This window comes from Ursus arctos, unplaced genomic scaffold (assembly GCF_023065955.2).
Source record: "Ursus arctos isolate Adak ecotype North America unplaced genomic scaffold, UrsArc2.0 scaffold_29, whole genome shotgun sequence".
Lineage (NCBI taxonomy): Eukaryota > Metazoa > Chordata > Mammalia > Carnivora > Ursidae > Ursus > Ursus arctos.
Genome location: NW_026622974.1, coordinates 24,239,385 through 24,265,228, shown reverse-complemented (window position 1 = coordinate 24,265,228; position 25,844 = coordinate 24,239,385). Strand labels below are relative to the sequence as shown.

The 25,844-nt window shown below is 37.6% G+C and overlaps 1 long non-coding RNA gene and 1 other non-coding gene across 4 annotated transcripts in view; one reads left to right on the top strand and one right to left on the bottom strand.

The window, feature by feature from the left end:
• The window catches only part of LOC113261142 (uncharacterized), a 119,671-nt gene that overhangs the window by 12,679 nt on the left and 81,148 nt on the right, over positions 1 to 25,844 (top strand). For 2 of the 3 annotated variants that reach the window (XR_003318281.4, XR_008956226.1), the window contains one exon: positions 23,066 to 23,167. This is a non-coding gene — a long non-coding RNA (uncharacterized LOC113261142). Of the gene's footprint in view, positions 1 to 20,992; positions 21,129 to 23,065; positions 23,168 to 25,844 lie in introns of those variants that run through there. The other variant, XR_007190183.2, reaches the window with a different exon arrangement.
• LOC113261371 (U6 spliceosomal RNA) lies at positions 11,710 to 11,819 on the bottom strand. The gene has a single exon (XR_003318356.1). It is a non-coding gene; the product is annotated as a U6 spliceosomal RNA (small nuclear RNA).

The following is a 25,844-nucleotide window of genomic DNA, read 5'->3' as shown; positions in this document are numbered from 1 at the left end:
CCTCTTTGGCTGGCTGTCTCTCTGTCAAATAAATAAATAAAATCTTTTAAAAAAATGCTCTTGGCAATTTGATGGAGGTTGCGTTAAATCTGTAGATTGCTTTGGGTGGTATGGATACTTTAACAACATTTGTTCTTCCAGTCCATGAGTATGGGATATTTTTCCATTTGTTTGTGTCATCTCCCATTTCCTTCATTAATATTTTAAAGTTTTCAGGGTACAGGTATTTTACTTCCTTGGTTCAGTTTATTCTCAGGCATTTTATTCTTTTTGGTGCAATTGTAATTGGAATTGTTTTCTTAATTTCTCTTTCTGTTTACTTCATTATTAGTGTATAGAAATGCAACATTTGTACTCTGTGTATTGATTTTGTATCCTGTGACCTTACTGACCTCATTTATCAGTTCTAGTAGTTTTTTGGGGGAGTTTGGATGCTTTTATTTATTGTTTTTAAGTTTCTTAAAAAAAAATTTATTTATTTATTTGACAGAGGCAAAGGGAGTACAAGCAGGCAGAGCATCAGGGAGAGGGAGAAGCAGGCTTGTGCTGAGCAGTGAGCCTGATGTGGGGCTCGATCCCAGGACCCTGGGATCATGACCCAAGCCAAAGTCAGATGCTTAACCAATTGAGCCACCCAGGTGCCCCTATTTCTTTTTCTAATACATTTTTAAAGGATTTTATTTTTTATTTGAGAGAGAGAGAGCAGAAGGGAGGGTGCAGAGAGAGAGGGGCAAGCAGACTCCCTGCTGAGCATGGAGCCCACAGAGCTAGATCTCAGGACCCTGGGATCATGAGCTGAGCTAAAGGCAGATGCTCAACCGACTGAGCCACTCAGGCGCCCTGGATGCCTTTTATTTCTTTTTGTTGTCTGATTGCTGTGCCTAGGACTTCTAGTAGTATGTTAAATAAAAGTGGTGAGAGTGGACATCCTTGTCTTATTCCTGACCCTAGGGTAAAAACTCTCAGTTTTTCACCATTGAGGATAATGTTAGTTGGTTTTTCATGTATGGTCTTTATTATGTTGAGGTCTGTTCCCTCTGAAACTACTTGGTTGAGAGTTTTTGCCGTGAATGTATGTTTACTTTGTCAAATGCTTTTTCTGCATCAGGTAGACTTGTAAAACCTTATTTGTGCCCCCAACTGTTCTTTGTTAGTCAGGACTTTCAAGCCTTGAGAACTATGTTCTACCTTCCTTCCAGGATTTTCCCATTCCTTCATTATGGAAATGAACCCAAACTGTCTTGGAGAGTTTGGCAAGACTCAGGAAACCCTTATCTTCAACCATTTCTATAGATTCGCGTAGGAGATACATATTATTATCTGAAGGAACCAAGAATTCTTTGCTGTTGCATAAATCTTGAAACGAGATGGGGCTGATGAATCAAAATATGGGCTTTATGAGTTTTGTCAAACTCTCTGGGACAGTTTAGGTTCATTCTCATAACATAAGAAGAGGCATCTGGGAGAAACTGTTTTAGAAGCTCAGATCACTATACATATAAAACCAAGTAATTAATGGGAGAGACTCTGAGCGTTGAGTTACTTTGCTATAATATATAAGGCTCTATTGATGTATTGAGATGCTGTGGCATCAGTGTGTGGAAATTTCTAACGTGGATGGGAAGGCCTACAAGAATAAACTTCAAAAGAACACTTGCAAAATCTGAATGGCATAAGATTCCATAAAATACACAGGTAAAGATCACAAAAAAATCACAAATTAATTTTTAGACTGTGTAGTAGGTAGGAAGAAGAACAATAGTAAGATTTTAACTGATGTTTTGTTCTGCACCTTGAATTTTTTAGAAAATTCTGACCATGTTCATTAAAAAAAAAATCCATGTGTACTCCAGTAAGGTTTGCATAACATCTGAATACTTGGTCCCTTTGTATTTTTTAAAATAGTTTTACGTTCCCAAAAATATTGAGCATAAATTACATTTACCTGTTGCCCGAACACATGCACAGCCTCCCTCACCACCGTGATTTAGTTCTTCCTTGCATGAGGGGCAGTAAGAATCCCCAGCTAGTGTCTAAGTATTTCATTAAATATTGTATCCTAAGAATTTTTCAGAAGGTGAATATTTACCTTCCGTGGGCCAAACCTCATACTCGTTTTTAACCTTTGATTCTTTCTTTTCTGCTGAATTACATTCCCTCACTCTCTGACTTATACTGGCTGTGATTCCCTCTGCTCCCCAGAATCATTTTCTTCTGCCTTTCCTTCCCTCAAACGGTAGGACCTCTTTTTTTTTTTTTTTTTTTGTGGTAGGCATGATAATTGATGATGTGATTATTATTACTAATGATTTTGCTGGATTATAGTAGTTTCAATTATACAGGTTTGTACAAAGCATTTACTGGGTGTTTGCTCTGTGCCAAGTACTATATGAAGCACCTAAGAAATATTATCTCATTTAAATCCTAACGTCAATTCTGAGGAGTAGGTATTATTATCTTCATTGGCAGATGAGGCAACTGAAGCAGAGAGGCTTTGTGAGTTAGTGATTTCAACAGTGGTAAGACATGCTACACAAGACTAAAACCTTTCTATGCATTGCTTTCTGTGCTGATCAGACAGTGTAATTTGGTCTCCTCATTGTAATATCTTATTTTTGATATGCCTGCATTGGTACCTGTCATGAGAGGAACATTTATTTCTTTACCTGACATGTACCTGCTTCAAGGGCCACCAATTGCTCTGTGAAGAGACTTCTGCTTACTGCCCTGGCCCAGATTTCAGGCCTATACAGTGACAATCTCTTTACAACAATGAACTCCATATTAAATAGATCTCTGTTTAACAGTCAAAAACCACTTTATGTCAATTGAAGGGGACAGTAACCGTTCAAACAGAAGTTTCAGAGAGTTCACATTGCTTTAAAAGGGATGGAAAATATAGTTGGTTTAAATGTTCACATAGTCCTGTAGTCTTCGCCACGGAATGGATTAATGTCTAAAGCTGCCTGCTGCAGAAGACTGGACTCTATTGCACAGTGGTTGGGTGTGCAGGCTCTCCAGCTACGCTGGCTCATCTAGTACCTGGTTTCATCACTGCCTATGAAACTTGGGCAGATTACCGAACCCTTCTAAGCATCAGTTGCTTCCTCTGTCAAGTGGGAATCATGATTGAGCCTTTCTTATAAAATTGTGTGGATTGGGTTCCATTTCAAAGAGGGAGGTTTTGTGTATGTCATTGTGTGGCAATTCCGGGTTGAGAACATGCTGGTGAAATATGAAAGTGGAAAGATACGGCTGGAAAATTTTTGATGTTGAGGTGGTGAGATAGACCATAAGGAGGTCAAGATGTTGATTATGTTACAGGGAGGCCTGAGGTACTGTTCTTTCGAGTCATGAACTGCTGTACCTTGTTCCCTTTAGCAGCTCGGTTTTTGCTTCCCTGTCTTATTACTGCAATTCTGCCCCTGGCCCTTCCTGTCTCCTGTGTCCATCACTCATGCCTGTAGCACTTATTGGACTTTTCACTGTGACTCGGATGTTTGCTTAAATTGTGTCTCTCCTTTGATATTTATCTGATATGTTTATGTGGCACAGAGAGAGAGTGAGAGCAGTTTATCCATTTAAGGTGGATAATAATTGATCAGAGGTAATCTATAAAAGAAAGTGGAGGCTAGGGTAATCAAATCCACCGCATATACTGTGTTTGTTTATGTAATAACCATCTGTATGGCTCATGAAGATTAATCTGGGCTTAAAGTGCCAAATAAAGTGCACAGTACTACAGGTAGACCATTTATATTCTCTTGGTGTTGTCTTGTAGGGAACAGGGTTGGAGAGGCTAGATTACAAGGTAATGAGATCTTCATCTGAAATGTAAGATTCTGGAGAGGCAGAGATTAAAAAAAAAAAAAAAAACTTTTCTACTTGCTGCAGTTATAAGAAAGCCAGTATCAGAGATGCTCTATTTTACTCATGAGATTTTGGGGCAAGCTTGCTCCACAACTAGGATTCTCTCTTCCTCTGATTTTTGTCATATTCTCTCACTCATCTCACAGCATCTGTTTCCTGAGTAATTCTCCATTCATTTCCTTATATCCTGGTGCACTGGGATATGACATTCAAAGGTCCACTGAGTACTTGCTGGGAAAGTTCCTAGTGTTGAATGACGTCTTTTTTGGTCACTCTGATACATTTAATGACAGAAACAAGACTGCATCAGCTGCTTTTTCTCAATTCTAACCTAGTCGGTCTCTATATTTCCTTCTGGCCCATTACAAAAGGGATGAATCTTAAAAAAGGCTTCTTTCCTAACCCACCTCTACTCCTTCTGAACCTAAATAACATCCCCCAAAAGAAAAAGCCATTGCTTCTTTTTCATGCATCTTTCTCAAAGCTAAAACTCTGCCTCATCTATAATCTTGAAATTGTTCCATGGAACTCACAGAAATCTTAGATAAAGTAACCAAGCCAGGCAGCTTCATCTAACAACAAAAATAAGCTAAAAATAAGGTGGAGTGACTGTGTATTGAAAAGATACTACGTTCAATTCTAGCATGTGACCAGTTATCAGATATTTTCAGCATTGCCAATTCTACCAGCTCATGGACAATCCTGTAAAGATCGTGGACTAATTTAGGGTGTTGGGTTTAGGGATGGGGTGGATGCAGTCTTGGGAAGTACTGGGATTCCTTCTGTTCTGTAGTTGACTTTGAAGAGTTAAGGCTGAAGATGTTCCATCAGGTCTGTAAAAATCTAGTTGGTTCTCCGATTAAGATTAAGATGCTGACTCAATTGGCTGATAACAAAAATATCTACCTGATAAATGATTTTTAAAAGTTTGAATTGTGACTAAGATTTGTATATTTTTATGTTATTTTAGGACAACAGTTTAGAGCTCTTTTAGTATTAGAGGATATAAAATTTTAAAAGCAAAATTCTATTTCGTTTTGTTTTTTCTTTTTTTAAAACTTTATTTTTCTCAGAACAGTTTTGGTTAACAGCAGAGTTGCAAGGAGGACATTGCCCATACATGCTCTGCTTCTACACCTGCATAGCCGCCTCTATTAACAGTATTTCCCACCCAGTGGTACGTTTATTATAACTCATGACCCTGCACAGCCACATCATTCCCATACAAAGTCCATAGTATATACGAGGTTTTACTTTTGGTGTCAAACATTCTATGGGTTGAGACAAATGTGTAATTAATCTATTCCTAGTTATAATACCACACAGAGTATTTTCACTACTCTAAAAACCCTCTCTGCTTTACCTATTTTTTAAATTCAAATATAATTAATATACAGTATTTAGTTTCAAGGGTACAGTGGTTCAACAATACTATACATTACTCAGTACTCGTCATGATAAGTTACTCTTAATCCTATTCCCCTATTTCATGTATTCCCCCACCCAGCTCCCCTCTAGGTACCTTCAGTTTGTTTTCTATAATTAAGAGTCGGCTCTTGGTTTGTTTCCTTTTTTCTTTGTTCATCTATTTTGTTTCTTAAATTCCACATATGAGTGAAATCATATGGTATTTGTGTTTCTCTGACCCACTTACTTCACTGATTTCACATCATACTCTCTAGATCCATCCATGTTGCTGCAAATGGCAATATTTCATTCTTTTTTATGGCTGAGTAGTATTCCATTGTGTGTATATACCACATCTTCTTTATTCATTCATCTACCAACGGATATGTGGGCTGCTTCTATAACTCAGCTATTGTAAATAACACTGCGATGAACATAAGGGGGCATATATATTTTCAAATTAGTATTTTCACTTTCTTTGGGTAAATACCCAGTAGTGGAATTACTGGATCATATGGTAATTCTATTTTTAAGCTTTTCAGGAAACTCTGTACTGTTTTCCACAGAGGCTGCACCAGTTGCATTCCCTCCAACAGTGCACAAGGGTTCCTTTTTCTCCATATCCTCACCAACACTGTTGCTTCTTGTGTTTTTAATGTTAGCCATTCTGGCAGGTATGAGGTGATATCTCATTGTGGTTTTGATTTGCATTTCCCTGATGATGAGTGATGTTGAGCACCTTTTATGTGTCTGTTGGCCATCTGCATATCTCCTCTGGAAAAATGTCCGTTCATGACTTCTGCCCATTTTTTAATTGGGTTATTCATTTTTGGGGTGTTGAGCTTTACAAGTTCTTTATATATTTTGGATACTAGTCGTTTATCGGGTATGCCATTTGCAAATATCTTCTCCCATTCGGTAGGTTGTCTTTTACTTTTGTTGATGGTTTCCTTTGCTGTGCAGAAGCTTTGTATCTTGATGTAGTCCCAATAGTTTATTTTTGCTTTTGTTTCCCTTGCCAAAGGAGACATATCTAGAACAATGTTGCTACATCCAACATCAGAGAAATGCCTGCCTGAGCTCTCTTCTAGGATTTTTTATGGTTTCAGATCTCACATGTAGGACTTTAATCCTTCTGAGTTTATTTTTGGGTATGGTGTAAGCAAGTGGTCCAGTTTCATTCTTTTGCATGTAGCTGTCTAGTTTTTCCAGCACCATTTGTTGAAGAGACTGTCTTTTCCCCATTGCATATTCTTGGCTCCTTTTTGAACATTGATCGACCATCTAATTGTGGGTTTATTTCTGGGCTCTCTATTCTGTTCCACTGATCTATGTGTCTGTTTCTCTGCCAGTGCCATACTGTTTTGGTTACCACAGCTTTGTAATAGATCTTGGAATCTGGGATTGGGCTACCTCCCGTTTTGTTCTTTTTCAAGATTGCTTTGGCTATGCAGGGTCTTTTGTGATTCCATGCAAATTTTAGGATTATTGATTCTGGGTCTGTGAAAAATGCCCTTGGCAATTTGATGGAGGTTGCATTAAATCTGTAGATTGCTTTGGGTAGTATGGATACTTTAACAACATTTGTTCTTCCAATCCATGAGTATGGGATATTTTTCCATTCGTTTGTGTCATCTCCCATTTCTTCATTAATATTTTAAAGTTTTCAGGGTACATGTATTTTACTTCCTTGGTTCAGTTTATTCTCAGGCATTTTATTCTTCTTGGTACAATTGTAATTGGAATTTTTTCTTAATTTCTCTTTCTGTTTACTTCATTATTAGTGTATAGAAATGCAGCATTTGTACTCTGTGTATTGATTTTGTGTCCTGTCACCTTACTGACCCCATTTATCAGTTCTAGTAGTTTTTTGGGGGAGTCCTTAGGGTTTTCTATACATAGCATCATGTCATCTGCAAATAGCGGAAGTTTTAGTTCTTCATGGAATAGTTTGAGAAGAATAGGTATTAACTTTTCCTTCCTTCCTCCCTTCCTCCTTCCTTCCTTCCTTCCTTCCTTCCTTCCTTCCTTCCTTCCTTCCTTCCTTCCTCCCTCCCTCCCTCCCTCCCTCCCTCTCTCCCCCATTTCTTTCTTTCTTTCTTTCTTTCTTTCTTTCTTTCTTTCTTTCTTTCTTTCTTTCTTTCTTTCTTTCTTATTTCTTATTTCTTCTTTTTTAAAATTAACATATAATGTATTGTTTCAGGGGTACAGGTCTGTGATTCATCAGTCTTAACATCCAGCACTCCCACTACACATACAATGTGCATCACCTAGCCACCGCCTCACCCCCTCCCCTCCAGCAACCTTCAGTTTGTTTCCTAAAATTAAGAGTCTCTTATGGTTTGTAACTCTTCTTTAAATGTTTGGCAGCATTCACCTATGAAACTATCTAGTCCTGGATTTTTGTTTTTGGGGAATTTTTTATTACTGATTCAATTTGATTGCCAGTAATTGGTCTGTTTAAATTTCCTATTCTTGGCTAAGTTTTGGAAGGTTGTATGTTTCTAGGAATTTATCCATTTCTTCTAGGTTGTCCAATTTGTTGGTATATAATTTTTTATTACATTCTTTTATTACCCTTTGTATTTCTGTGGTGTCTGTTGTTATTTCTCCTTTTTCATTTCTCATTTTAATTATTTGAGTCCTCTTTCAGTCTTTCTCTGTCTCTCTTTTTTAAGATGAGTCTGGCTAAAGTTTTCATTGATATATTCTATTGGCTTTTTTAGTTGCTATTTCATTTATTTGTGGTATAATCTTTTTTATTTCTTTCTTCTACTGATTTTGGATTATGTTTGTTCTTCTTTTTGTAGCTCATTTCGTTATAAGGCTAGGTTATATATTTGAGATTTTTCTTGCTTCTTGAGGTACACCTGTATTGCTATAAACATCCCTCTTAGAACAGCTTTTTATGCAGCACAAAGATTTGGAACTATTGTATTTTCATTTTTATTTTTCTTCATGTATGTTTTTATTTCCTCTTTGATTTCTTGGCTGACCTATTCATTGTTTAGTGGCAAGTTATTTAACCTCCATGTATTCGTATTCTTTCCAGATTTTTTCTTGTGATGGATTGGTAGTTTCATACAATTGTGGTTGGAAAAGATGCATTATATGATTTCAATCCTTCTCATTTTATTAAGATTTGTTTTGTGGCCAAACATGTGATCTCTTCTGGAGAATGTTCCATGTGCCCTTGAAAAGAATGTGTAGTCCACTGTTTTGGGGTGGAATGTTCTGAATATATCTGTTAGATCCATCTGGTCCAATGTGTCCTTCAAAGCCACTGTTTCCTTTTTGATTTTTGGTCTGAATGATCTATCTGTTGATATAAATGGGTATTAAAGTCCCCTCCTATTATTGCTTTGCTATTGAGTTCTTCCTTTTTGTCTGTTAATAGTTGCTTAAATGCAAAATTTTATGTTGAACACTAAGCTATCAACAAAGGGCCACTCTGCCTGAAGTTTGCCCTCCTCTGCTTCTCATGACATACCCTGGGGCATCTACAAATAACCCCAGACCTCTGTAGACAACAGTTTGAAAGTCACTGTGCTAGGATTTAAATTTCTTCTTTTTTTTTTTTAAAGATTTTATTTATTTATTTGACAGAGATAGAGACAGCCAGCGAGAGAGGGAACACAAGCAGGGGGAGTGGGAGAGGAAGAAGCAGGCTCATAGCTGAAGAGCCTGATGTGGGGCTCGATCCCACAACGCCGGGATCACGCCCTGAGCCGAAGGCAAGCGCTTAACTGCTGTGCCACCCAGGCGCCCCTAGGATTTAAATTTCTAACAGGCTACATAGACCAATGGTGAAAAGCACAGGCTCTAAAGCCAGATGATCTAGGTTCTAATTCTCGGTCTGGGATTTACTAGTCTTGTGAACTTGGGAACGCCATTCAACTTTCCCTGCTTCATTTCCTTTAGCTCTAAAATGAGAATGATAACATCAATATCATAAAGTTGTAAGAATTAAATGAGATATTATAGAGGTTCTTAACTGTTTATTGCCATGGACCCCTTTGGTGCAATTGAAAATAACATTTTTTTTCCAATCCAAAAAATAAAATATATGGAATCATAAATGAAGCCAACCAATCATTTTGAAATAGAATTATCAAATTATTAGAGATCATGTGATATAGTAGTGTACATGATTCTTCACACATTAAATAACAAGATCTGATGCTGAGTCTAATAATTCATAATTTCGTTGTAGTGATGAGCATAAACAATTATTTCAAGATATATGTTGTAAGTGCAATGTGTGATGAAAATATTTGTGACTTCTTTTGAAGGAAGCACTAAATTTCTACTGAAAGAAGTGCTAAATTTCAGTTAAAGGTATTGAAAGTATTTAATTTTTCCCACTTAAATTTATGAATTCCTGAATTTTACTGGACTCCAAATTGAGAACCCTTGTATTAGAGGGTTTAGCCACAATATCTTATAGATTGGGGATTTAAGGCATACTTGTTATTACAATTACTACCATCATCATCAGCACTGTCTTTTTGACAGGAGGGAGGAATATATATTTGGAATTCTTAATTTAGCAATAATGTTTTAAGGTACTTAGGAGTTATTAAAAAATAAGGTTGAATGTTTGCTAACAATATAGGATAAAATATGACACTATCAACTTTTTTAAAATTTAAATTCAACTTAGTTAACATATAGCATAGTATTGGTTTCAGGAGTATAATTTAGTGATTCGTCCCTTACATATAACACCCAGTGCTCATCCCAACAAGTGCCCTCCTTAATACCAATCACTCATTTAGCCCATCCCCCCACCATTTTCCCTCCAGCAACCCTCAGTTTGTTCTCTCAACTGTAGAGTCTCGTGTGGTTTGCCTCCTTCTCTGTTTTTATCTTATTTTATTAGAAACTCTATATAATGATATTTTCTTAAAACCAAATCCCAAAGTTTACAAATAATAGTTAGATGACCTGCTATATCTGAAGTGTTTTTCACTTATATCTGTTTTTCATGTTTTTTTTCTTTTCAGTGATAATCCTAATAGGTTTTTGTTCCCATCTTATCAGTAATCTCCATATTTTATCACTCTAAATAGATAATTAATGTCACTTTAAAAACCACTGAAAGTTATACAAATCTATTCAGAGGTCTCTTGAGACTGGCTCCCAACAAGAGTAATATTGCCTGGTTTAACAGCTTAGATTAGTTTTTCCTGTTTTTATGCTTTTAGAAACATACCATACCTTTCAATCTGGCTTAATTCAATCAACATTATGTTTCTGAGTTGCATCCATACTAATTCATGGAGTTGAAGTTATTAGTTGCCGAATGCATTCCGTTGTGTGAACATACCACAATTTGTCCATTTTTCTTTATAGGCATTTAGATATTTTCCAGTTTCTGGCCATTAAGAATGAATATCAGTTCTAGATCTTTGCTGAACACGTGCATGATTACTGTTTGGCATTTACCCATGAGTAGGATTATTGGGTCTGACTGTGTAAGCTAACACACAGGATGGAATTATCAAATCAGACCCACAGAAATCACAGAGATCTTATTCTTTAGCAAACTTTATTAAATAATCTCAATTTGAAGGAAATTGAAAATTTCAGGAAGAGCAGAGAGAGGTTTAGGGCATCAAAGGTAGTTTCCCAGGACCTGTCTTTTTCTGTCCAAGCTATGACTCAGAATAATAGAATAATACATCTGCAAAGTCACTTCACACAGCAGGAGCATTTAAATTGTGAAGCCAGAGAGCTGTGTAGCTTAGGTAAAATCCTCCAGAGGGCCATTTCTCATATACTCTGGGTTCTTTTTCTATAGATAATCCTTAACTAGGACATCCTGACAAGGACATTTCAGAGATAAGGTCACTTCTTCCTAGCAAATATCATTAGTCTATTTATCCACAAGTCCGTTTATGAAGATGATTAGGCTGGATGACTCCAAGAGCCTTTCTCTCAAGGACTTTTCCGTGGTGTGGTGATTGGATCAAAACCCAGTTGTTTTAACTCCTTCCTTTCAACGTAGGCAGCTTTAACAGATACTGCCAGTTTAACAAAGTGCTTGTACTAATTAATCTTCTAACAGTAGTGTAGGAACATTTTGATTGCTCACTAACACTTATTTTCTGTTGTTGGTTTGTTTTTCTTTTCATGATTATGGTCATTGTATAGTGAAAAACCTCTTTGTGGTTTTTACTTGCATTTCTGTGACTAGTGGTGAAGTTGAACTTTTCTTATCTTCATTGGTTTTTTGGATATCCTCTTTTGTAAAATGTTAGCAATTTTTGCCTATTTTGTAATAGATTTGTGTGCTCTTTTCCTATTGATCTATAGGAGCTCTTTATATATTCCAAGTAGTTTTTTTAAACATTCATCACCATACACAATTACAGAATTAAAGTTTTTTTTGTGATGAGGCCTTTAAGATTTACTCTCTTAGCATCTTTCAAAAATATGGAATGCTTTATTAAGTTGTGTGTCGTCCTTGCACAGGGGTCATGCTAATCTTCTCTGTATCATTCTGATTTTAGTGTATGTGTGGCCAAATATAAGCACAAGAATAGATTTTTTTAAGATACTATTATGAATATATTTTCCCATTTCATGTGTTGCCTTTATACTCTTATTAGTAATTTTTTGATGGATACAAGTTCTTTCTTCTATTATCCAGTTTTCTGTGTCTTTTAAAAATCTAGAGTGAGTTAATAATGACCTTCCAAATTTCTTCCTCCATTAGTCCCACTTTCAGAAATAAAGGACCCCAGGAAGCCTGAATGAAAATGATGCCTTAGAAGGGAAGGAAGAGGAGAACCATAAATGATTTAATGCCACTTTGGTCATTTCACACAACCACATAATTTACATTGTCACATCTTATGTTCTGAGTGGTTGGCCTTGTTGCCTTCTGACAGCTTTGTCAATAGAAGATTTGAGAACTTGTGGCTTTTTGTGTCTCAGCAGTATCTATTTGCTACTTTCCATATCAGAGGAAAGAAATTGTGTGTGTATTCCCTACCCAGTTCTATAACCAAGTACATTCCATATCTGCTTTTGTTCCCTAGATACAAAGAATTTTTTTTTAATTTTCAGAGAAAAATGGACTTCCTCACCAAGCTTCTTCTTCAGCCCCTTCTTAATGGTTCACTTGTTTGAACAGAGCAATTGTAAGCAATTTGTCTATAGTTCTTAATTCTAAACATGTAACTGTGTATTTGGTATTGCCAGGTTTTGGATTTTAACCGTTCTAGTAAGTATGTAGTGATATATTGTTGTTGTGTTAGTTTGCATTTCTCTAATAACAAGTGATGTTCATATGCTAATTTGTCATCCTTATGATCCCCATAGTGAGGTGTCCAGATCTTGTGCCCATTTTCTTCTTGGGTTGCTTGTATTCTTATTGTTGAGTTTTGAGTTATTTGTACATTTTCAATATGTCTTTTATCACATATGTGTTTTGCCTATATTATCACCCAGTCTGGGGTCTGTCTTCATTCTCTTAGCAGGATCTTTCACAGAGCAGAAGTTTTTAATTTTAATAAAGTCCAACATCTTTCTTTCATGGATGTGCTTTTCTATGGCATCTAAAATTACCTTGCCAGGCCCAAGAACACCTAAGATTTCTCCTGCGTTTTCTTCTAGATGTCTTACGGGTTTGCACTTTACATTTAGGTCTATGATCTCTTTGATCTGATTTTTGTGAAAGGTATAAAGACTGTGTCAATATTCTTCTTTTTTTCAATGTGGGTTTCTAGTTGTTTCAGCATTATTAAAAAGACTCTCCCTTCTCCATTGAATTGCCTTTACTTTTCTTTCAAAGATCATTTGACTATATCTGTGTGGGTGTGTTTCTGGGCTATTCTTTTCCATTGATCTATAGGTCTATTCTTTTGCCAATACCACACTGTTCTGATTACTGTAGATTAGTAAGTTTTGAAATTAGTGTCAGTCCTGAAACTTTCTTCTTCTTTTTTAGTGGCTTGTCGGCTATTCCAGGTCTTTTGTCTTTCCATATAAACTTTAGAATCAGTTTGCTTATATCCATAAAATAGCTAGCTGGAATAATGATTTGCTTTGAATCGATAGGTCAAATTGGGAACAACTGAAATCTTAACAATATTGAGTTTTCCAGTCAATGACTGTGGAATACCTTTCCATGTATTTAGATATATTTTTAATTTTTTAATCAGAATTTTGTAGTTTTATACAAATATACAAACTCTGCATATTTTGTTAGGTTTATTCTTATGTACTTCATTTTTTTTTTTTTGGTGCTATTGTAAATGGTATTCTATTTTTCACTTCGAATTCCAGTTGTTCATTTCTTGTATGTAGGCAAGCAATCAACTTTCATATATGAACCTCATATCCTGTAACCTTACTTTAATTGCATATTAGTTTCAAGAGTTTTGTTGTCAATTCTTTGGGATATTATATGCAGATAATTATCATTTGCAGAAAAGGGCTCTTTTAATTCTTCTTTTTGATATCTATCTATCTAATTGTACTCAGCTCTTTTAATTCTTCTATCTATCTATCTATCTATCTATCTATCTATCTATCATCTATCTATCTATCATCTATCTTAATTGTACTTGGCTCTTCTTTAATTCTTTTAATTCTTCTTATTCTTTATATATATATATATATATATATATATATATATATATTGTACTTGCTAGGACTTCCAGTACAACATTGAATAGGCATTGTGAGAAGGGACATTCTTGCCTTCTCTACAATGTTAAAGAGACAGCATCCAGTTTCTTAGCATAAGTATGAAGTTACCTGTAGGGTTTTTGTAGATGTTCTCATTCAAGTTGAAGAAGTTTTCCTCTGTTCTTAGTTTGCTGAGAGGTTGTTTTTTTTTTTTTTAATTGTGAATGGATGTTGGATTTTGTCAAATGCATTTTTTGCATTAGTTGATGATGTCATATGCTTTTTCTTCTTTAGCCTGTTGATGTGGTGGATTAAATTGGTTGATTTTCAAATGTTAAATCAGTCATGCCTGCCTGCTATAAATAACACTTGGTCCATGTTGTATAATGATTTTTATACATTATTGAATTTGATTTGCTAATATTTGGTTGAAGATTTTTCCATCTATGTTCATGCAGGATATTGACTTGCAGTTTTCCTTTCTTTCAATGGCTATTTGGTTTTGGTAGTAGAATGGCCTTGTGGAATGAATTAGAAAGTGTTTCCTCTGCTTCTGTTTTCTGGAAAAGCCTATGGAGGACCAGTATCATTTCTTCTTTAAATGTTTGGTAAAATACATCAGTAAAACCATATGGACTTGGTATTTTGATTTGATTTCTTTGATAGATATAGAACTACTGAAGTTATCTCTTTCTCCTTGTATCATGTTTGGTAGTTTGTACCTTTCAAAGAATTGGTCCATTTCATCTAAATTATCAAATTTTGGGGCATAGAGTTGTTCATAAAATTTTTTAATATCCTTTTACTATCCATAGATCAGTAGTGATGAGGCTTCTTTTGTTTATATTAGTAAGTTATGTCTTCTCTTTTTTTTTTTCTTGGTTAGCCTAGAGGTTTATAAATTTTTTTGAGCTTTTTAAAGAATCAGCTTTTAATTTTGTTGGCTTTTTATATTGATTTCCTAATCTTAATTTTACTAATTTCTGCTCTCATTTTAATTATTATTTTCTTCTGCCTGTTTTTGGCTTATATTGCTCTTCTCCCTCTCTCTCTCTCTCTCTCTCTCTCTCTCTCACACACACACACACACACACACACACACACACACACACATTCTCTCACTCAATCACCTAAGTTTCCCAAGGAGGAAACTTAAATTATCAGTTTTCAGGTCTTTCTTCTTTTCTAATATAGGCAATTTAATGCTATAAATTTCCCTCTAAGCACTGTTTTGCTGCATTTCACAAATTTTAATGTTTTATTTTCATTGTCATGTAAGTTCAAATATTTAAAAATTTCTCTTAAGATTTTTCTTTGGTCCATATGTTATTTATATGCTATTTAGTCTCTAAATATTTTTAGATTTCAAGCCATCTTGCTATTATTGATTTCTAGTTTAATTCCATTGGTATCTAAGAACATACTTTGTGTGATTTCTAATTTTTAAAAAATTCTGATGGTCTGTTTATAGACCAGAATCTTGTCAATCTTGAGCCATACTCCATGCCAGCCTGAGAAGAATATGTATATTTTCCTCTTGTTGGATGGAGGGTTTTTTCGTTTTTGTTTTTTTGTTTTTGGCAGCAAAGCAAGGTTTTTTGAGTGATAGCAAAGTGATAGTACAACACTCCTGAAGAGGGAGGTGACCCAAAGGGGTTGCCACCAGAGTTTCTAAGTCTAGGGGTTTTTATGGGCTTGTTGGTGGGCTATTTTAATCTGATTAACCCTCCCTGCACCTGTCATCCAACCAGGTTTTTGTCACCTATCAGATGGGAAAGTGTGGAGAGCTCTTTCCAGGGCAGTGTAAAATCCTTTTAAGGGTGGTTTCCTCTTGGGATGGGGTCCCTTGTCCCTGCCTGCCTGCCTTCCAATTGTCCTTCATCATTCTCCCCTCTGAAGAGGTAACTCTAGCTGCTGTTAGGAAAGAAGGACAATGACCAAGCGTAACTACTTCCTGCTGATCAGGGGCACTGGATGGCAGCAGTCAGGGTTCCTTTCGTCCAGATCTATCAGGGGGTCCCTTGTAGATGTCTGGTTTGACTTCCATGTGAGGCTCCATCTGAACCACCACCATTTGGAATTTGATGACCTTTATTCTGGAGGATATAAAGTGGGTTAGGGCATTTGGGAGGCAAGGCCCAAAGCACAATGCAAGACTGAGTACAGCAATGGCTATAATTGGAGTCCACTGTGGTTAGTCTACCTCAGGACAGAGACTTTAAGGAATATTCCCAAGGAGCTGCCGAAACTTCCTTTGTATCGGGGAAATTCCCTATCTTCTCTGGCCTGACATGGACTGCATATTTCCACTTTGGTGGAAAAAAACGTGGTGCCTGCTCATCTGCTGACCTGATGAGGTTTAGAACCAGGAATAATTCTATTTAGGTTTGCTGAAGGTCAAATAAGCTCAAGTTAAAATGGTGGTTAATCTTGTCTGTCTTAAAGTTTCCATGGGTTAAGAAAGTTTTGCTTGGATGATAAATGGGATTACATCTAGGTCTTTTCCAAATAGGATAAAGTACTAAAGCATTGATTACTGGTCATAGATTTGTGCTTTTAAAGGACTTTGGGTCTGTTGGTAAAAAATGGTGGTTAATCTTGTCTGTCTCAAAGTTTTCTTGGGCAATTGTGAAGATAGCTTTCAAAGTCCCTGGTAAAGGAAATTTGGGTCTGTTGGTAAACATGATGCTGTCAACCCAAACTCAGGAAGAAAACACCAACCGTTTTCTTAGAAAGATTGAGAAAGGCTCTCATCTCCTCCAGTTCTCCCGAGGCCAAGATCATTCTTAAAGCCCAGATATTTGGGGGGAAAAAACTGCAAAAGTTGGTTGTTGGCCCCAAGGAGACCCTGAAAGATCTCTAACAAGCTGCCAGCAGGTCTTTTACAGTTGGGACCAAGAGGAGAGTGAGGAAGAGAAACTGAAGAGAAGTCTGAGGTGTTGGTTGTGGCCTTGCATGCCATTGTCAGCTTGGCCTCCCAAGGCTCTGTCACCAAATGCCATCTCTGGGGCCACCCAGAAGTGAGAATGCCCCCAATGGCAAAAACCAAGGCCCTATAACCCTGTCCCACTTGTGGAGGGGGACACTGGAAATCTGAATGCCCTTGGGGACCTCAATCTGTGAGGGCTCGTGTGGCCAGTGCCCCTGATCAGGGCTGTTGGGGTCCGGGGCTCTACGTGATGGCTCCTCTGAAACAGCTCACCATAGGGAACTCAGAGCCTCAGGTAATTTTGGATATAGAAAGAAAACCCGTCAATTTCCTTCTTGATACTGGAGCCACCTTTTCTGTTCTACTCTCTGCCCAGGGAGTACTCTCTGTTCAACCACAGTATTGTCATTAATGGCATCACTAGGCGCCCATAAGCCAAATTTTTTTCTTGCCTTCTGGGATGCACCTGGGGAGATCCAATTTTCCCTCACTCCTCTTAATGCCGAAGGGCTCTAGACCTCTCTTAGGTAGAGGTGTTAACTCTCATATCGATGCCCCTGGGCAGACTAGCAGGTGCTTCCTCTTAATAGAGGCTGATATTAATCCCCACATCTACACAACTCAGCCTGAAGTAGTTTGGGCCTTAACAGCAGTGCCCATTCCCATACACCTTAAGGATCCCACAAATTTTGCCGTTTGGAAAGGTGTTTGGGGCATAACAGGACACTGTCGCTCGTGGATACCAGGATATGGAGAAATAGCACGCCCCTTCTATTGGCTGATCGAGGACACCCAGACAGCCAGTACACATCTATTAATATGGGATCCAGAGTCAGAAAAAAGCTTTTAAAAATCTCAGGAGGGCCTTGCTCAGTGCCCCAGCTTTAAGTCTTCCTACCGGGAAGGCTTACAACTTGTATGTGACAGAAAGAAAGGAAATGGCCTTAGGTGTCCTAACCCAGGCCCAGGGGCCAGCTCAACAGCCAGTAGGAAGCTACAAAACTAACTCTGGGACAGGATCTTACTGTCTATGCCCATCATAGTATCCAAGGCGTCCTATCAACAGATAGCGGTCACTGGCTCACAGACAGCCCCCATAAATATTGCAGGACTTTTTTCTCTATCAGGGCCCGTGGTTAGTGGTCACGCCACTTCGAAGAATGAAGAGGGAGACCAGACAGAGTGGTGGGCAGCAAAGCAATGTTTATTGAGCGATAGTGAAGTAAGAGTACAAATCTCCCGAGGAGGGAGGGGACAGAACCCCAAGGAGTTGCCCTGGATGGAGTATTCTATAAATGTCAATTAGATCTATGGATTCAAAGTGCTGTTCAGTCAACTTTCAAATAAAAATGTATCACTTCAAATAGGCGCACATACCTTATAGCAAAGTACTTTCAATTTCTCCCTCTCGTTCCTTTAACATTACTGTCCTGCATTTCACTTACCCATATGCTATCATCATCCAGTAGTTTTAACTTGAACAGTTATCTACTGGATCAACTCTTAAGAAGAAAAATTAAAAATCTAACTTATGTTTTTACCTTCTTTGATGCTTTTAAAAAAATTTTTTTACATTGATCCAAGTTTCTGACATATATATATACATATACATATATATATATATATATATTTTTTTTTTTTTTTTTTTTTTTTCCCCTCCAGGAAGAACTTACAACATTTCTTCTAGGTAGTTTTGTTTGTCTTAGAAAGGTTTTATTTCTCATCTTTGAAGGATAAATTCACTAGTTTAGAACTTGAGGTTAGTGGCTTTTTTTCTTTCAACAATGTAATATTTTATTCTACTCTCCTCTTGCTTGCATATTTTCAAGTGAGAGGTGCAGTTTTCTACAGTTTGAATATAATATACTTAGGTCTGATTATTTCATTTGTTATATTGCTTATTTATTTTATATTTGCTTTATTTTATCGGAGCTTTTTGAACCTGTGGTCTGGTATTTATCATTAATTTAGGAAAATTCTTAGGTATTAATATTTTAAATATTCTTTCTGTCTCTTTTTTTTGCTTTTTTAGATTTTATTTATTTATTTGACAGAGAGAGAGAGAGAGAGAGAGAGAGCAAAAGCAGGGGAGGAGAAGCAGGCTCCTGGCTGAGCAGGGAGCTGGACTCAGGACGCCAAAATCATGACCTGAGCTGAAGGCAGACACTTAATCAACTGGGCCACCAAGGTGCCCCTCAGATGGTCTTTTGCAGAAAAAAAGTTTTATTTAAAAAAAAATTTTTTTTTAATTTTAATTTTTTTAAAAGATTTTGTCAGAGAGTTCGAGAGCGCACATAAGCAGGGGGAGCAGCAGGCAGAGGAAGAAGCACTGTCCTGCTGAGCAAGGAGCCTGGGGTCAAGACCTGAGCCCAAGGGAGGGGCTTACCCAGTGAGCCACCCAGGCACCCCTGTCTTTTCCTTTTGATATTTCAACTAACTGTATTTTACACCTTTTGAAATTTTCCACAGTTCTTGAATATTCTGTTTTGGTTTTTTTCTTGATTCTTTTTTATCTTTTCATTTCAGTTTTGGAAGTTTCTAGTGACATATTTTCAAGCTCAAAGATTCTTTTCTTTTCAATGTCCAATGTACAGATGAGCCCATCAAAGCATTCTGCATTTCTGTTACTGTGTTTCTGATTTTTAGTGGTTCTGAGTTTCCATCTCTCTACTTCTGTTACCTAGCTGTTCTTGCCTATTGCCTACCTTTTCTGGTAGAGTCCTAAACATATTAATCATCATGATTTTAAATTCCTTACCTGATAATTCCAAATCTGTGTCCTGAGTCTGGTTCTGATGCTTTGTCTCCTCAGTTTTTCCTTGCCTTTTAGTTAAAAGATTTATTTATTTATTTGAGGGAGAGAGCACCGCCTGGGCAGTGGGAAGGTGTGGAGGGGCAGAGGGAGAGAATCTTCAGACTCCTCGCTGAGCACGGAGCCTGAGGGGGGACCTGATCTCACTTTGTGTGAGACCAGGACCTGAGCTGAAGAGTGGGAGGCTTAACCAACTGAGTCACCCAGCCACCCCAACGTGCACTGTAAATTTTTATTTAAAGTCAACTACGATGTATAGGTAATAGAAACTGAAATGTGTAAGCGTTAACTACGAGGCTTTATGCTAATGTGGTTAGGAGCTGGAGTTTGTTTCATGTTTGCTCCAGCTGTAGGTGTCAAGAGCTTCAGCTTCCTCTGCTGTCGTTGTTTTTGCTCCTCCCCATCCCGCTTTTGTCTGTTTCTCCAATAACTCCTCTTCGACAGTAGCTTTCTTGTAGCTCCTTCAGCTGATATCCTGGAGCTCCGTTGCGACGATGGTAAGGTGTAGGGCAGGGGAAGGTTTCTGCAATGTTGCGGTTAAAACGCAGTCTTTCCCTAGACCCGTATCCCTGCACGGAGACCTTCACAAATACCTCTACGCCCTTTTCCCCCCTTCCCCTAGGTGGGACGGGAAGGCTGGAAGGGAGTGGAGTTGGATAAGTGCTTTTCCCAAGATAAGGATTTATAGTCTTTTCCCTTTGTTCTGGAGAAAAACTCAGGCCATATTTCAAAATGACTCCTTTTTCCTTCCCCTGCTAGAACCGTGAGGGGGCTTTTCTTGGATCTTCACTGTGAGAACCTGGTGGAGTTGCTGGGACTAAAACATTTAAAGGTGTGGGCCCCCACAAGACTGCACCCTCAGGTGTTCTCACTCTCAAATTAGTCCGGACTCAGCCTCCAGCAATTCACTAAAATTACCCTTTAAGTGTTTCTGCCAGTGTATGGGTCCAGCAACTTCTAACGCAGCAGCTCTCGGATGTGATTCTCTGTACTCACCTCATCTCTCCAGGTTTGTAGCAGTTTGCCCTGTGACTTCAGCTCTCTAATGGATCCAAGAAAAGTAACTGATTTCGTTTGTTCAGCTTTTTTCTTAGCGTAAGAATCAGAGTCACTATTTCCAAACTTTTTACATGTCAGAGCTGAAACTGGAAGTTGAATATCTTTTTTATAAATAAAAACGTTAAGACTTTGTATTTAACAATTTCAGTGAATATAGACTTTTCACAGTTTCTAGGTCAAGATGATTTTAAAATAAATAAAAGTGAATATATTGAAAAGTAAAGTAGTCAAATCTTACTTCTCCAGAGGTTCATTTTACTTGTAGATCGTAGCTCCGCCTTGTCACGTTTTCCTCCACGTGTTTCTGATTTGGGGCAACGCTCTTAAGTAAGACTTACTGACGTGGTTGGGAGGGGCAGGAAGACGCCGGAAAAACCGCTGAGACGCGTCTTTCTCTCTTGGAAGCGTAAGGTAAGCGGTGAGGAACGAGGCTGAGATAAAATGAAGAGTTGGGATTGTGGAAATGAATTATGTTCTTTCTCAGGCCCCCGTTATTCCTAGTTGAGTAGGCTGTATAGAAAATAGGAGTGGGAGGAGTTTGGGGGATGTATCAAGGGTAAGACCTTGCGACGTGTGAGATTCATTTTGTTCACCTTGTGAGAAATCTCACTTCATTTGCGGTGGCTAACACTGTTTTCAAAGCCTTTGTGTCATATTCATCATCAGAGAAGGCTTAGCCTATTCAAGATTTGACCGTCTTTTAAAGACCTACTCTGTGGCAGTTTGCCTCCACTAAAGACGAAGGGTTATACATTAGCATCTGGGATGTTAGATCATGAAATCTTTTTTTTTTTCTTTTAAGATTTTATTTATTTATTTGAGAGAGCTCGCTCGCATGTGTGTGCATGGGGTGGGGGGATGGTTGGAGGGAGAGGGAGAAGCAGACTCCTGGCTGAGCAGCGAGCCCTAAGGACACCCGGCTGATCCCTGGACTCTGGGATCATGACCTGAGCTGAAGGCAGAACTTTAACCAGCTGAGCCACCCAGGCGCCCCTATATCATGAAATCTTGAACTCTCTCCACCCCACTCGCCCCCCCTGCAGTTAGCAGGTGATATCCCTGAGCTTTCTTTCTGAAGAGCATACTATAATCTAATTTGGAAGGCAGGTAAAATGCTTTCACAAACATTAATGCTTAATTGGCAATGGATAGCTCTTGACAAAGTATCACTCAGAACACTTTTGTTTTCTAAAAGAACTCTGTGTGCTAGTTATCTATTGCTGGTTTTAAAAATTCCCCTAAATTTAGTGATCTAAAATCACAATCTTGTATTATCTTTCATGGTTTCTGTAGACCAGAGATTTGGAAAGGGCTCAACCAGGCGGTTCTTTCTTGGGGTCTGTCGAGCAGCTGTGGTCATCTCAAAGCATGCTTTGGGCTGGAGGATCTGCTGTGAGGTGGCTCACTCAGTTGGCTGGCAATTTGATGGTGGCTCTTGGTGGCAGAGATCTCAACTTCTTCCGCCTGGGTCTCTCCAGTGGGTAGCTTGAGCATCCTAATGGCATAGTGGCTGACTTCACCCAGAGTAAGCAGTCCAAGAACCTGAATACCCAAAGTGGATGTTGTAGTGTTCTTTATTACCTCACCTTGAAATTCACTCCCACTACATTCTCTTGGTCAAAAGTAGCATAATTCAGCATAGGAGAGTGTTAAATAAGGGCATAAATTGCAGGAAGTAGGATTATCAACAATAGCCAAATTATGGAAACAGCTCAAGGGTCCATTGACTGATGAATGGATAAAGAAGATGTGACCTATATACACAACAGAATATTACTCAAACATCGAAAGATTCAAATCTTGCCATTTGCAACCACGTGGATGGAGGTAGTGTATTATGCGAAGGGAAATAAGTCAGAGAAAGACAAATACCATATGATTTCACTCGTGTGGAATTGAAGAAACAAAACAGGTGAACATAAGGGAAAAAGAGAAACAAACCACGAAAGACTCTTAACTATAGAGAACAAACAGGGTTGATGGAGGGGAAGGGGATGGGCTAAATGGGTGGTGGGTATTAAGGAGGGCACTTGTCAGGTTGGGCCCTGGGTGTTATATGTAAGTGATGGATCACTAAATTCTACTCCTGAAACCAATATTACACTATATGTTAATGAACTAGAATTTAAATAAAAATTTGAGGGGAAAAAAAATACCATAACAAAAAGTAGTCTGATTACTAATTACTGTCTGTGGTGGGTCTAGATACTCACATTTTAAACATGAACTCCTGTTTGTTTTTGATGCTGATTATCAGGATTGGAAAAATACTGTGCTCTAATTCTTTCTAAAGCTACAAAATCTGAAGTGTGAAACCTAATGCCTACATAAACACTTTCTATTTTCAGGATCTTAAATTCTCTGAACTGGGGAGAAGAAAGGAATCATGGATCGTCAAGGATAGCTTGGAAGCTCGCTACTGCTTGAATACCTATTTCATGTTTTTAAAGGTATGTAATAATTTTTATCATTTTAAAATGTATATTTTAAATTACTTTTTTCCAAACAATAGTTCCTTAGAAGTAAACCTGTTATTCACTGTTTTTTTAATGCTTCTAAAATTATTTCATGTTTATATAGTTGTAATAGTCTAATGGTCTAAATTATACTTTTGTTTTTCTCTAATTTTATTCTTAAAAACTTAAGGGGAAAACATTTCTCTGTAATAGCAATGTGAAAAGTTAAAGCTATCTACTAGAATCCAGTTCTGTGTCTTTTGAGGAGATAGCCTATATCTACAGGAGATAATCTATATCTATATCTGTGTTTTGTGTGCAGTAAATTTTAAGGTTAGATTCGGTCATGCTATTATGGGTCTCACCAAGTTAAACATGCTTTGTTTTTTAGCTGTATTCTTTCATAGCATTAGCCTTTAATAAGCTGCATTCACTGCAGATCTCCAAAAGGAGGCAATAAGAAGCAGCATTTCCCAAAGTTACTGGATCATGGAACTCTTGGCCCTGAGGACATTTTGCATTGGTGCTTCATGAAACCTACTTTAGGAAGTGTTAAATATCTTATCTTGCCCACATCTTCTCTTTATATAAAGTGTAGTATTATCAACAGTGTTTATGTTCGAATCTTTCTCCATGACTTCCTGCAGTTTATTTCCCCTTGCTACAGCGGCATGCTTGTTTTTTAATGCGGCCGTTACCCAACTACATACAAATCTTCAAATAATCTTCCAGTTTTTCTTAGGATAAAAACCAATCTCTTTAACAAGCCATTGCATAGTCTGGTCCCTTCATGCGTGCCCCCTTTCTCTACATTCACACTGACCTTCTCTCAGTGTCTACTTGATATGCTCTTCCCACCCCAAGGGTTTTTTATTTGTTGTATTTTCTGCCTAGACCCCTCTTACCTTCCCTTTGTACCTGATTAATTCCAACTGGTCTTTTGTATCCAAGCTCAAGTGTTACTTGAGATTTCCCTCACTCCTCTTACTCAGTCAAAGCCCCAGTTATAAGCGTGTTCTGCCCTTTGCAGTAATTTGCAGTATTTTGTGTTTATCTGTGTTATTGATTACAGTCTGCCACAATAAATTTTAAGCTACGCTCAGGCAAAGGCTAATGCCTCAGCTGGGGTTGCTCCATCTCCTAGATACTGTACTGCTAATTAGCACTAAGATATTAAAGTGCAATGTTATGTTTTTTATATTTATAACTTAAAAGTTATTCTTATTTGAATCTTTTATTATCCAAAATATTCTTCTCAGTTAGTAAATGCATAATATTTGTCAACTGCTTTCTTTAACAACTAGGAGTCACTACTGTCACCAGGTGAAAAGGGCAAAAGCTCCTCAGAGCATTACTTGTTAGGTTGAGGCCAATCTTGAGATGAAGAATTTATCGTTTTTATTTGCATGCTATCTTCAGTGAAGCCATCAAAGCAGTCTTCTTCATTACCCGCTTATCAACACCAATATGTATTCATTCAATTAACTGTGTCTAGGAAACTATAAAATGTATACTATAGCATTTAGTAAGAAAGTACAGCAAAGGAGCTGCCATCCTGTCCCACAGAAAACAGTGGAGAAATTACTTATATTATTTTTGCCAGGCCTAGGAAAAAGAATATTGGAAATAAATCTGAAGTAGAGCATTGTGAATGATGATGGTCTGGAATGTGTAGGAGAAACTGGATAGAGTAGCAAACCTGTTTCCAAGAAAAGTGCCACAGAAATCCTGGAAATAATCCAGTGGTAAAGCACTTTTGAGCTGGGTTGGCAGTTTCATCAGTGATCGAATAGAATCTGAAAGGACTAGCATGGTGGTGTGGAAGAAATGCAGCAGTAGCAAAAAGTAATACCACGTTGGTACTTTGTTGTTACTGTTGGATTTCAGACTTACTGAACTATACAGTGTGCCATGAGGAGATGACTAATGTGTGTTCCCCACTTTCATTTAATATGCTCTTCTTGTACTTTATTTTGAATAACCACATCTTTTAATTTAAAGCAGAATCAAAATTGTCTTATAAACAGAGATGTCAAGTTCTTGGAATTTATCTGTGGTTGTGCCTATGGTATTGAGCCAGTCATTATGTATCTCTCTATTTTATACCAGAAGTAAGCACATTTATTTAAAAATCTCACCAGATGAGATTCTTAAAATTCTGTTAGATTTTTGAAATGGAAATTTACATGTCACTTCTGTAAATTGTGACAATGAGACAGTATATATTTGTAAAGGACCTATTAAATATGGCATTCTGCTGAATAGTTTACATAAGATGTATCTGTTATAATATTCAAATTATCAGGTATAATTAATGTTATTGTTTTCAGTGTAAGTATGCTATTTTGTTGATTTCATACCCAAAGGCAGCCTCTTTATTTTCATGCATTGTTGCAAAAGAAATTATGATTTCCACTACCATTTCTCCCCACTAAACTCTCATTATTCATTGCTGTAACATAGAAACTAGATTGCCATACTCAGCATCATTTCCTCCATCTTCTATATGGCCTTCTTATATTACAGAAATAGCCTCCCACATATTACACTTTGAGACTCCCTGGCAGCTGGGGTTCTATACGTCTTCAGTTCCTCCAAGCAGATATACCCACAGAAAATTTGGAGGCATAAATGAGCAATGAGCGTGGCGCAGTACCCTAAAGGAGAGGGG